Genomic DNA, 14,207 nt, shown 5'->3' on the forward strand with positions numbered 1-14,207 from the left:
ATTACATAAAAAAAAATAAAATTAACTACGGTTAATTAGAGGGTCCGCCTGCATTAGGACATTCTCGATAGTTATGACCCGACACTCGACATAAGCCACATCAGAACTCTCTTTTTTCAAATTCGTCCATTTCAGTTCTAATGCGTGTCTTTTTTGGACGTCCTCTCTTGGTTCTTTTCATATCGGCGCGGGGACAAACAACGTCACCTACATAAATGGGCCATAAACTCTTGCTTCGAACTACCGGGAAGGCCTCGTCATACACAACATTTACAGTGGTAACTCGGAACACATCATCAATGAATGCTTCATATGAAATGTTAGCATGATTACATGCAGCAATAACATGCGAACAAGGCAAGTGTAAAGCCCGATAATTCACATGGATTCTGTGTTAGGACGTCGTGGCTACAAGAACACCTTAGAGCGATGCCACCAAATCCTACCCCACAACAAATAATGCAAAATCTAAGGATGTATCTCCTATACTTTCTTGGAAAATTTTTAATACCCGACAAATCCGGAGACCGTATACATACTATGTATTTGTCGTTGTTGGAAGATATACCGACGATAAGAAGGTATAGTTGGGGTTCTGCTTGTTTGGCCTCGTTGTATAGAGGCTTGTGTGATGCGGCCACTGCATCAAAAAAAGTGAACTCAATTTCCGGATGCACCATACTTCTTCAAGCATGGGTACATTCTCGCATCCGATTATTTCAACGTGAAAGAGTCACAAATCCACTCGCCGAGAGGCCATTGGCCCTTAAGTAAGTATATATTATTTTATTAATAATAAATATGAATATGTGCTTCTTCGAAACAAATAAATATGAACATTTATTTCAGGTGGTACAGCCCACAATTTCAATGCTGCTACTACCATGGTCGATCATATGGGGGACAATGATGTAATATATATTCTACTCTTTCTTTCTTAATTATTTCTAAACTATATTCATACACTATTAAAAAAATCTCTAACTTTTTTTTAATCTACCAGTTTATTTGGACTCCTTACAATAATGACGAGACGATGTATCCAGCGGACATGACATGTTGGTCAGCAACCACATATCTCATTAATTTTGGGATTGTTGAGTTTCACCAAACCAACCGAGTCCGGTTACAATTTGGACTTAATAATGAGGTAACAGACCGCGCACAAATCATGAAACATTACCACAAGATAGACATGCGAAAAAATGTTCATGATTGGGCCGCTCACTTTAATGCTGAAATCCAACAGTGGGATACTCGCCATCTTCGTGTTCTACAAGGAGTTCCGGTCAACACTGTACCACTGATGCAGTCAACCGAGTATTTAACTCAATACCGAAGAGACTACATGCCATATTTGTCCGAGGATTATTATTTGAATGACCCACGTCCACGTCCTGAGATGCAACCACAATACACCAATATCCCACACACATTTACCCAACAACAAGAACAACAAACCATCTTCACACAACCATTTACCCAACAACAACATACCTATATCCCAGATCCACCATTATTCACCCAACAACAACAACATACATATATCTCAGACCCACCATCATTTACCTTTACCCCACAACAACAACAACATAACTCTACCTCACAACAACAACCATTCACCCAACATCCGATGTCGATGTCATTTAGTGATTCCGATTTTGTGACCCCATTGCCACAAACGCGGAATTTCTTCGACTTCGACCAAGGCAACTTCGAATCACCGGGAACACAACGTTTCAATGATAATTTCAGAAATCTTTACCAATCCGGTGATTCTACACAACTCCAACCAACCCAACAACCCCCTCACCATCAGGAATTAACGTGGGCACAATTTTCGGGCAATTATTTAAACTCGACGTGGGCTCAAGGTCAAGGTTCTGCATCGGTTCCGGTTGAACCCCCCTCTCCAGCAACAGCAGCTATAGCTAGAAATTTTCTTGGAGTGCAGGAGGATAATGACACCGATGATGAAGAACTATTTGGACTTGGACTTCGTCCTCGTAATCGTCCCGCTAGTGGCACCGGTGGACACATGTAGTATTAGTGTTTATTATTACTACTATTTGAATAAAATATATTTCGCAATGTATATATTTATTTTAATTTTTATTAATAATGTTTAAATTTATTAATTATAATTATTTAAAAAAAAAGCCATTTTTGGCCACAAAAACGTAAAAAAAAGAAAAGAAAAAGACAAACACCTGCGAGAGACTGTCTTCACGCAGTCGCAGCACTGAAATCGATGTCAGTCAATGGCACCACTCCCAATTCCGCCATCCTTATGTCAATGGCAAGACTGCCTTTTCCGCCATACACACTGACATGGCGTTATTCGCAGTTCCGCCAAGTGCAGGCACCTGCACAACAACAGATTTTGTCTGGAACAGGGGTATTACGATAATTAATTTGAAAACGGGGGTATTACGGAAATAAAGGAAAAAAGTGGGGGTATAGGGAGAAAAAAATCTATATCTTCATATTGTATGCCATATCATATAAAATATATAAAATTATTATTTTTCTAAGTATAAAAATCCGATAGAGGGACCAAAATTGAATGTTTTTTAAATAAGGGACTAATTTTATGAATGAGTAAAAATAGGAGGAGAAACTATAATTAAGCTATTCAATTTTTATTAATAGAATAATAGTAAATACAATTTATGATGTTAAACAAATTGAAATTCTTATTATTTTGGTCAAGTGAAATGCATGGTTCTGATTTATAATATGGTTTTAATTTTCAGGAAATACATAAAAGTGGGGCTAGAAAAATTGCAATCTTGAACTTACCACCAATAGGTTGTCTTCCATGAACTTTTTTAAACTGAATGAAGAGCGTCCTGATATTAAGGAGCAACTAAACATCCCAATGAAGTTGGAATCTCTACTCGCTCCCATCCTTTATCCATAGCTCATAATATAAATAAATAAAATAATTCAATTACAAGTAGTTGCTATAAACCCTAAAATAGTCCCTAAACCCAAAAAACTCGGCCGAAAACGTAAAATCGACCCAAAATTCTAAAATCGGCTATAAATCCTAAAATCGGCCAAAAAACCTAAAATCGACCGAAAACCTAAAAATCGACTATAAATCCAGTTTTTGTCCGATTTTTGGGTTTTCGGTCGATTTTTACTTTTTCGGTCGATTTTAAGGTTTATAGTCGATTTTTGGGTTTTTGACCCATTTTTGGTTTTTCGGCCCATTTTTTGTGTTTAGGATCGATTTTTGGTTTTTCAATTGATTTTTTGGGTTTTCGGCCGATTTTAGAGTTTATAGTCGATTTTAGGGTTTTTGGTCGATTTTAGGTTTTTCGGCCGATTTTTTGTGTTTCTGGTCGATTTTAGGTTTTGGGCCGTTTTTTGTGTTTCTGGTCGATTTTAGGTTTTGGGCCGATTTTTTGGTTTTTGGCCGGTTCTTTGAGTTTCGGGTCATTTTTGGGTTTACGGTTCATTTTAGGTTTTCGGCCGCTTTTTTGGGTTTAGAGTTAATTTTATTAAGATAAATAAAATTAAGTGAAGGATATTTAATTACATTACCAAAACAAAGAATTTTACAATTGATGAAATTTCACCACTTTATCCAAACAATGAAATTTGAAAATCAAGAGAATTCAATTGAATCAATTGAATTGCCTAGTATTTAAAATTCCTTGAATTTCTAAAATCTCCATCCAACGACGCTCTTAGTTATTTATATCTTAATCCAGCATGGCTCCTACTATAATGAAGACGCTTTTTAACAAAGAAAAAGTTATTTTAGCTTAGAAATAAATATACTTAACATCATTCATATATGCTTACTATCTACCAAATAACATGCGACGAATGCGGCAGTAAGTCTCTATAATTAGTGTTCTTATAATTAGAGACTGAGGGAGTGTACATGATTTTGCAGAATAATATATGAAAATTATGGTTATTGATTTGATACAGGTTTGAAGGAAGGAAAATCAAATGTTGTGGGAGTGGACCATTTAGAGGAAAATATAGTTGTGGTGGAAAAATAGGAGAGAAACACTTTGAATTATGTGACAAACCAAATGAACATTTATTTTGGTATTCTTGCCATCTTACAGAAAATGCTTACAAACAATTGGCATCTCGAATGTGGGATCATACTGGAAATACACACACTATTGGGAATTATACTATCAGTGATTTCTTCCAATAAACTCACAGAAATATTTCAGAAGCTAGAGAACCAGCTAATGGGTTTCTAATAATCAATCACTGATTTCTACAGTACAGTTTCTGAACTGAAGTAGTGAAATACCCTTCAATTTATGGTATTCATTCATGGAAACTATCACTTTATTATGTAGAAGCTGTGTCACAGTGCACACAAATAAATAGTCTTGCACCATGTGCCAGGGTACTTTTTACCATTTGATCAATATAGTTATATCATTTTTTTTTTTTGCCAAGTAACCTAGTGGATAAGTGGGATGTTAGGGTTCGAACTATGGTCCACTGCATATATAATGTAATGTTCTGCCAACTGAGCTAAGCTCACAGGACATATCATAATTTGATCAATAAGTTATATCATTTTTTTTCCTAGTAGCCTAGTGGCTAAGGTGGATAAGTGGATTGATCAGGGTTCGATCCCCGACCCCTTGCATATATAATGCAATGTTCTGCCAACTGAGCTAAACTCACGGGACATATCATAATTTCTATCATTTTTTTTTTTTGCCAAGTAGGCTAGTGGTTAGAAATTCTACTCTTAAGGTGGATAAGTGGGATGACCGGGGTTTGAACCCCGGCTCCCTGCATATATAATGCAATGTTCTGCCAACTGAGTTAAACTCATGAGACATATCTTATTTGATCTAATGGTAAATCTTCCCATTAGATCAAATAAGAAAAAGATGATGATTGAAGATTGAAGATGGTGATAGAGATGAAGAAGGAGAAGGGGAAGAAGATGAAGAAAAAAATAATTGGCTTAATTAGTTTATTGGTCCTTAAAGACATTTTAGGTTTCACAATGGTCCCTTAAAGAAAAAAAGGTCCGGATTGGTCCCTTAAAGAAAAAAAGACCCGAATTGGTCCCTTAAAGAAAAAAAGACCCGAATTGGTCCCTTAAAGACATATATTTTTGCCATATTGGTCATTTCCGTTAAATTTTAACTCCAAATATAACAAAAAATTCCAATTGTTAAAATTTTAAAAATTAATAAGGTTTTTGGTGGACCACTTAGACTTAACGACATCCACAATTTAGTCAACTAAAACTAACGTTTTTTGTGAAAAATTGACGGAAAGGACCAATGTGAGAAACATATGTGTCTTTAAGGGACCAATCCGGACCTTTTTTTCTTTAAGGGACCATTGTGAAACCTAAAATGTCTTTAAGGGACCAATACACTAATTAAGCCAAAAAAAAATCAAGTGTTGGCGGTTCATTATTAGATATCATACATATGTAAGATCTAAAGATGTAGATTTTAAGAAAAAGATCAAACAGTTATAATTAAAAAATTTAATGAGGTCTATGGTGGACCATTTACAGTGTTGGTCCACCTTATATATTTGGGGTTAAAATTTAACAGAAATGACCTATTTGGCTGACGGTGATGTCTTTAAGGGACCAATCCGGATTTTTTTTCTTTAAGGGACTATTGTGAAACCTAAAATATTTTTAAGGGACCATTTACCTAATTAAGCCTAAGATTTATTAACCCAATGATAAAAACTATTTTGAATATAATGCAAAGACTTGTCTCACTTGTGCATCATAAAATTGATTTATATCTTTTAAGAGTTTAATGATGGTCACCGGGTAAATTACCATTGGCACCTAACAAGAACTCCATTTTTTTCATGTCATACGATTAATTTATTTTTTTTGACTGTTTTGTCATACCATTAATTTGAAAATGCAATTACAAAACTTGAGTAGCCAGAAAATTTTCAGAGGGTAATGTTTTAAATAATTTGTTCTTATATTTACCCTTATATAATTAGTTTAGTTTGAATTTCATTCCTAAGAGGGGAACAATATCTGTTTATATTTTAGTTCGAAATTCCGCATTTGATAGGTTATATAAAAAATTGGCTTAATTAGTTTATTGGTCCCTTAAAGACATTTTAGGTTTCACAATGGTCCATTAAAGAAAAAAAGGTCCGGATTGGTCCCTTAAAGATATCTCCGCTAGTCACTTTAGTCCTTTTGTTAATTTATCAATCACAAATGTATTAGGTGGACCAACATTAAAGGTTGTCCACCATATACCACAATATATTTTTTAATCTTAACCATCTGATCTTTTTGAAAGATAAACAACCATTATATTTTGCATGTCCACCAGATCTAAAAGTGCACCATCACCAACAAATTTTTGTTTCAATTTCTTCATCTTCTTCCTCCTTTTCATCAAATTTTTGAATCTCAATCAAGAAAAATCTCAAGGAAAGTGAAAATAGAGTTTGTTGGGTTTTTGTATGTTGGCTACATTTTGCAAAAACATATTTTAGCCAAAGTATTGAGACATATGTGCATACATTAAGTGTTGAGACAGATGTACGTACACATTGGAACAACACCTGTGTGAGTATTTTTATATGCAATCTTTCGAAGATTTGCTTGAAGAATTGTTTCGTGATTACTTATACAACAAGGCACACATGGTTTATTAGTCTTTCAGAAGGCGGCTGTATTAGATTACTTGGACCTCAAGTATTATATAAAATTAAGGAATCAAAGATTTAATTTTATAATATAACCTCTGCAGATTTTCTTGGAGCAAAAGTTTATTGATTCAAAACTCACGAAGGTTCTGCTATATAAAGGGTGTTGCTAACCCTGTTTTGTTCACCGAATCCGAAACTAGAATCAAAATAGAATATCAAAGATGTAGTCTTTTCGAGTTTCGTGTCTTTGAGCCACTCTCTATGAGAATTGGTGTAAGTGAACCACTCGGGTTGTGAGATGGTCATTGTGTCATCACTCAGAAACCTGTAGGAAATGAGTTGAGTATTGTACTTGGAGGAAGCTTGTAAGCAACTCCAAATTGTGAACTTAGTCAAGGGTGTTGGCTAGGTATTTGTCATAGAAGTTTGTCTTCTTGTTTATTCAGAATTGTTCTGTTGATCCAATCGCTGTCTGTGATTGATGACGGAGTTGAGGAGAGCCTCATACCTAGGTGAGTCTTAGGTAGAAAGTATAACACGAGTAGTGATTAAGTGAGAAGATCGTAAACGAGGAGTTTGTTGTGTGGTCTTCGAATTGATACTATTTAGTGAACTTTATCCCTGGCTTGGTATGTCCCTAGAGTAGGTTGTTATGCTGAACTGGGTTAACAATTTTGTATGTTGTTTATGCTTTTCAATATATGTTTTTAATGTCTTGCTTTATTGTTCTTTCTGTTAAGACAAGTGTGCGGACAAGTGTTGACACACTTTGCTCAACACATGTCTACTGTGTGCCAGGAATTTCAGAGTTTTTATGTGTTGTGTTTTTTGAAGAAAATTATTGATTTTTAATGCGGAAATTTTGACTAAGACAATTTTTGTTTCATCTTGGAATGGAAACAAAAATCAACAACTTCAAAGGGTATCCATGGTTCCAAAATCTTGTAGTTTCAACACTGGTTTCAAAAATCTTCCCTCTTTGAAGATGAAATCTCAGTTTCTTAACCCACTTGGGTTGGTGCATTGGTATTGGCTTGGGACCTGGGAGTTTTCTCCTCTCGAGGTCTGAGGTTCGGTTCTCTCTGGCGCCAATTTGAGTGGGCTAATTTAGCTTATTCAAAAAGAAATCTCAGTTTCCCAGATCTTCATTTTTTCATCTGAGTTTCATGGCAAAAAACCTCTCTTTAGTGTAAATTCAACATCCAAAAGGGTCGATTCACAAATTTCAGTTTCAGCTCCTAATTAAGGTTGGTCATAAATTGAGGAAGAAGATGGGTTGTATGAAAAATTGAGGAAGAAGATGAATTTTTGGGTTTGTTTGAAGGTTGATTGAAGATTTGAGTTTATTTTTTTATGATGTTTATGAAAAAGATGAAGAAGAAGGAAGGAAGAAGATGGAGAAGAGAGGATGAAGAAGATGAACAGTGTTTTTGTGCATCATTAAACTTTTTTGCCAAAAACTAACGGGTATGTCTTTAAAGGATTACCCGGACCTTTTTTTCTTTAAGGAACCATTGTAAAATCTAAAATATGTTTAAGGGACCATTTCACTACTTAAACCTAAAAAATTCTATTGTAAATTATCAATGAGGTCGATGGTTCTTGCTAGCATTACATTGAATTGTGTCTCTGCTAATCTAAATTCCTTGATATATAAAAAAAGAGTAGCTTGCTAAATTGTATTTACGATATCTAGCTAATCTCTGCATGAAAGTGAAGTGAAAATTTCTTTTTAAACCCCCCTACTTTTCTTCTAAGCCCCCCAAATATCCATATTTACCCTTAAATCACAGTTCGGACTGCACGAACCGAATCAACACACTATTCGGATTTTATGTTCCGAACCCACCACTACCACCAACAGTTACAATGCATAGTTTCTTCAATCATCTTCTTCACCCAATCTCAACCATCATAATCTTCACAAAATCTTCAATTAATCTTCTCGTACACCTGGTTTTATTCATTTTAATATTTTAAAGCGGTTGTCCATGTACCTTGCACACTAGGGTGTTTGGTTACATGTCTTGTCCTCAGCTTAATTATTGTCCTTCCCAGTGCATTCCTTCGCCCGGTTGCATGCAGAAGTATCTCTTCAGGATCCATATTCTTCACACACACACCACTCGGTCGTTATGGTTCTCTATTTTCCACAAGAGTTTCATCAATTACAATTATGAAATAAATTCTTAGCGACAAAGTTACGAGCGAGTCAAAGAGTCTTACTGTAAAAAGCCTTTAAATGTCGACGCTGACCACGAATCATTTCACTGATTTCAGTGTCCACCTCTAACTTAGGATTCGCCTCCTTAAATGCTGGTAAATGGGATTCCATATAATGCCCTGTCAAATATTTAAAAATAAAGTAAGAATCCCTTGTTCAAAGCAGGAGAGAATATTCATAATTTCATAGTATATTGTTCCAAGCCTTTAGTGTCAGGTAGAATGCAAAGACAGGCAGAAGGAGCATTACAGTTATCAAAAAACATAAGATGAATTTTAAACCTTATCTCGAACTTGATTGTTAAAGGTTGTGATTTGGTTTGTCCTGAGATCACAGCCAATGAGGTAGAACCAAAAATACTAAGATGTCAGCAAAGGTAAAGACGGTAACTTGATAGACACTAATGACATAAACAAGGAAAAACGCATTTGTGCCTCAAAATTCAATCAAGACATATTCATTTTTCCTTGTTTATGTCAAACTGGTGATGTCGATCATGTTACAGACTATGAAGTACGAACATAGACACACCATGATGAGTTTGTGTATGAATTATGGAATCAAACAGTGAATCATATAGTAATGAAATAGGAAAATAGAGTTTGTATTAATGGTACTATGCAATTACAAAGAGAAAATAGCATAACAAACTGGTAACAAACTATCAGCAAGATGCTAATAGCTCCAAAAGCAACAAAGTGCTCCCTAAGTCACAAAGTGACCCCACAAAATAACCAATTCTCCAATGAATATTATTCCCTCACTGACACCACCTTTATAGTACTCACTCTCATGCACATCATCACTTGTCCACCTCATCATTCCTAATTCCCTTTCCTTTCTTTGGTTTGGGCTCAGCTTCAAGGTCCATCTCTTGATCCATGTTTCTATCAATTCCCACCTCCTTAAAAACAACCTTGTCCTCAAGGTTGAAATTTGCATCCATCGAACTTTGCCTCTATCAAATACAAAGTTGAACAGTCCATGAAAAATAAGCAAACCATTCAAGCAATAGTCACAAATTGTAGCTACCATAGGAAAATTGAGTTCTCGTGGGTCTTGTCTAATCAATTCCACAAGTAACCATTGCTTGCAGATTTGCAATGATCTTGTGATAGTATCTAGATTGTGGTTGCTAGCACCCAACAAAATTCTCCAAAACTTTCCTCTATCATAAACAAAATTCAGCAAACTATATAATGATGGAAACCCTTTCCAGCAACATTCATGAGTTTCCCACTTGTAATCACATTCTTCCAAGTTCAGTGGAGTTAACATCTCATCAATCACAAACATAGGTGGAAAGTTTGCTTTGTGAAGAGTCAACCTCATTATTGGTGTTATGTTCTTTTCCAAGCTTTTTATACCCATCTCAAAATGCTTCTTCACAATTTTCAAGATATACTCAGGGGCACCAATGTCTCCAAGACACTGAATGATTTTGAGCATGTCATCACATACACCATGTTTATGCATTAAAGTTACAACCACTCTGTAATACTTTCCCATCCATTTGTTTTCAACTTGGACATCCTTAAACTTGCACAAAACACCAAATAGTGGAACATGAGAGTCATCCGAAACTCCATTGATTCTTATAACCACAGTCTCATATTCAGCTGTCAAGTTTTTATAATTGACATCTTTAAGTTCAAGTAAGTCATAATAATCAAAGTGCTTACACCCCTGGAACCCATAATTTCCATTCATCCAAATTAACCATTTCAAATTATAAGTAAATTCCCTTTGTTGCACAAACCTCCTAAATACGGAGTTTCCAGTTATTATGTCAGATAACCCCGTTTCTCCTTTTCTTTTGAAGTGCACCAAAGCAAAATCCCAATTACTACTATTAAATTGATTTAAGCCCAATACCCCTATTCCAGCCCATCTTGCTACTTCAAATGTGTTAACATGATGTAGATCAGATGGTAAATGGTGTCTATTTGGTGACATATAAGAGAGGAGAGAGGATGTGTGCTGACCTGATGAAGACACGTGTCCCCCTCTATTGCTGTGAAAAATTAACGGTACAGATTTATGCATATGTATCATTAAGTCTAAGGGAATATCCAATGCATATATTACCCATTTTACCCTTGCTTTTTCTAGATCCTTCTCTCCATCCATAGCGATGACACACAATTTCTCATATCCTCCTCCGTTCAAATACGACGGCTCATGCAGCGACGCCGCCAATTGATCGGCGTCTGGCGGTTCTAGTGAAGGTTGTGGCCTGAGCAATTTCGTTCGTATCATCCTTCTCTCTACATCCGCCCCCACATATCCACCCTTATCCAAAGCTACGCTTCTATCCGGCGGTTTAACCGGTGATTCTCGCCGTCAATGGACTTTCGTAGGTTGATCAAAGCCTGACGGCTCAACCTCCACATCCGGTGGTTTCGGTGGAGGTTGTTTCTTCTGCTTCAGTGACGAATGAAAACTTCCAATAAAATCTCCCTGTGTTGTTGCTGAGTGTGATTCAAACGATTCCGATGGCTTCGGTGGAGTTGGGGAAGTCACGACTCGTGACTCAGCATCTGGCGGTTTCCAAATCGGCGGACAAAATAAAATTTGTAAACTCTCCTTTCTTTCTATTTCCGCATTCGGCAGTTCCGGCGACTGTGGTGAATCCATCGCCACCACTTGATTCACCTTACCATTCGCCGCTCTGTTTTCTGCTTCTTTCTTCTCAATTGCTGCATCAAGCCCAGCCATCGATTCTTTGTGGCTCTGCAATTTCCGATTTGATGGCTCCGATGATTGCTCTGAATTGGTTAAATTCTGCAGCGATTCAGATTCTTTCTTTTTCACCTGTTGATACATTTGTTTTGATAGCAATAACATCTTTGCATTCCCTTCTATCAACTTCTCTACCAACAACTTAATACTATCTCCCATCGTCGTTTGTCACCTATGGTGAATCGGGTATAGGGTGGTTTTGATCCGGTAGGTCGGACCAATTGATGAGTTTGTGTATGAATTATGGAATCAAACAGTGAATCATATAGTAATGAAATAGGAAAATAGAGTTTGTATTAATGGTACTCTGCAATTACAAAGAGAAAATAGCATAACAAACTGGTAATAAACTATCAGCAAGATGCTAATAGCTCCAAAAGCAACAAAGTGCTCCCTAAGTCACAAAGTGACCCCACAAAATAACCAATTCTCCAATGAATATTATTCCCTCACTGACACCACCTTTATAGCACTCACTCTCATGCACATCATCACTTGTCCACCTCATCATTCCTAATTCCCTTTCCTTTCTTTGGTTTGGGCTCAGCTTCAAGGTCCATCTCTTGATCCATGTTTCAATCACACCACGGATGCTGAAACATCAACACATATGATAATTTGAAAAAAAATATGACATGATTCAATATAATCATATGTGTCGGTGTCATGTCATGTCCGGCTCTGGTGCATGTCTGACACTGATACACACCTAATCCGAGGAGTGTATGTGCTTCATAGGTTACAGGACACTAAATGCAGTCAAAAACATGAAGGCGTGCCTCAAAATTCATTGCATATTCATTTTTTCCTTATTTTTGTCACATCGATATGTACTGATAACCAAATGCAGAAACTAAAAATTTTACTGAAATTCAAGTTCAAAAACAAAATTTAAGCCTGCATTTTCAACAAAAAAAATATAATCTAATACGTGACTAACAAAATCTATACCAAAAACAACATAGCCTGATTGAAACAATCATTCTAGTAAAATAAAACCAATCATGCAACACTCTAATCATTCTCAACCGTTAAGTGCAAGAAAACCAAAAATTTGGCAAAATCAATTTAACTTATATATGAACTTGATTTTAGGTTGTGACAAACAACGATAAATCCAAGTACACAAATAAAAATGAATCTAAAAATACAAACTTTGTGGTTTCCGAAAGCATAAATCGATGAATGTGATATTGAAACATGTAAAGGGATTGTATGTATATATACCTAATGCCTTTGCCACTTCCACCCCAATCGCTGAAGCTAACAACGAGCTTCTTAAGTTGCCAAACTCCTCGCAATGCCATCTGATGAACTGTGGTTGTGTGACGGCTGACGGTGATCAGAGACGGTGGCTCTATGAGCTGGGCGGTTTTAGGGTTCCAAAGTTAAAGGGATGATGGACCGAGATAGCGGTGACCAGTTGGAGTGGGCAAAGTTTGGCTTAAAACCAAAACTGCATAAAAACGTGCTACCATATGAACCAATGTCAAACTCATACAAATTAAAAACTTGCTATTAACAAAAATCTCGACATGATTCAACATCAATAACAAAAATCATCCAAATTAAAATATTTCAACGTTAACATGGTTTTGCTGCAGCAGCCACCTTCTTTTAACAGGGGGTATTGATTTACAATAATGCTTGGGACTTGGTATGCTAGAGGCTGTAGCAGCAACCAATTTCCAGCCTTTGTGATGGTAGTTGTGCAGCAACAACAGGGGATTGTTGTTTTTTGAAAACTTGGTATCCGGCCTTAGGACCGATTATCCAAGCGGACCAATCCCACCGCCCACTTGCGGAGGCCCCATTTAAAGCCAGAGTTTTTTTTTGTTGCTCTGTATGGACATAGCCCACCGAAATTGGCACCAGGAGGAATCAAACCTGAGACCTTGAGAGGAGCATACTCCAAGGACCCAAGCCGACCAACCCCAAATGGAAAAACAGTGACGATTAGCAAAGGCAACAGGGAAGACAGTGATGACAACAACTGAGATAAGTGAAGGTGTGAAAACACAAGAAGGGGGGGGTTGAATTGTGTTTTAGCTAAGTTAAAACTTTTTCAAGTTCTTAACTCAACTACGTTAGCAGCGGATAAATAACACAAATAATAACAAAAGAGAGGGAGAGAGAAAAACACACAAGCAGTTTATACTGGTTCCTCTCACAAAACGAGAGTAGTCCAGTCCCCTTGCACTTCCAAGGGTGTTCACTATAATCACACAAGATTACACCTGCTCAAGCACACAAGCAAGAGACTTCTCAACAATGCTCAAGCACACAAGCTTAAGACTTTACACTTAAGCACACAAGCTTAAGTTTCACACTTAAGCACACAAGCTTAAGTTTCCTCAAGTAAATAGTAAAGTATATAAAAATATACAAATGCTCTTAGATGAACCTAAAGAGAGCAAATACAAATAGTACAGAGTATTTGGCTAAAGTGCAAAAACACTTGACAGAGGTTCAGAGCTTGTATATCACAGAGTTCAGAGTTTGTTCAGCGCACGTTCAATTCTTGATAATTGTATGTCTGTTGTAGCTGAATCTTCTAGTATATATACCACTAGAAAAGAGTCGTTGCAAA

General features: G+C 36.5%; 1 pseudogene; it reads right to left on the minus strand.

Moving 5' to 3' along the window:
- Window positions 1–8,537: 8,537 nt before the first annotated feature.
- LOC123911373 lies at window positions 8,538–12,924 on the minus strand (annotated as a pseudogene).
- Between the last annotated feature and the right edge of the window lie 1,283 nt (window positions 12,925–14,207).

This window comes from Trifolium pratense, linkage group LG2 (genome assembly GCF_020283565.1).
Source record: "Trifolium pratense cultivar HEN17-A07 linkage group LG2, ARS_RC_1.1, whole genome shotgun sequence".
Lineage (NCBI taxonomy): Eukaryota > Viridiplantae > Streptophyta > Magnoliopsida > Fabales > Fabaceae > Trifolium > Trifolium pratense.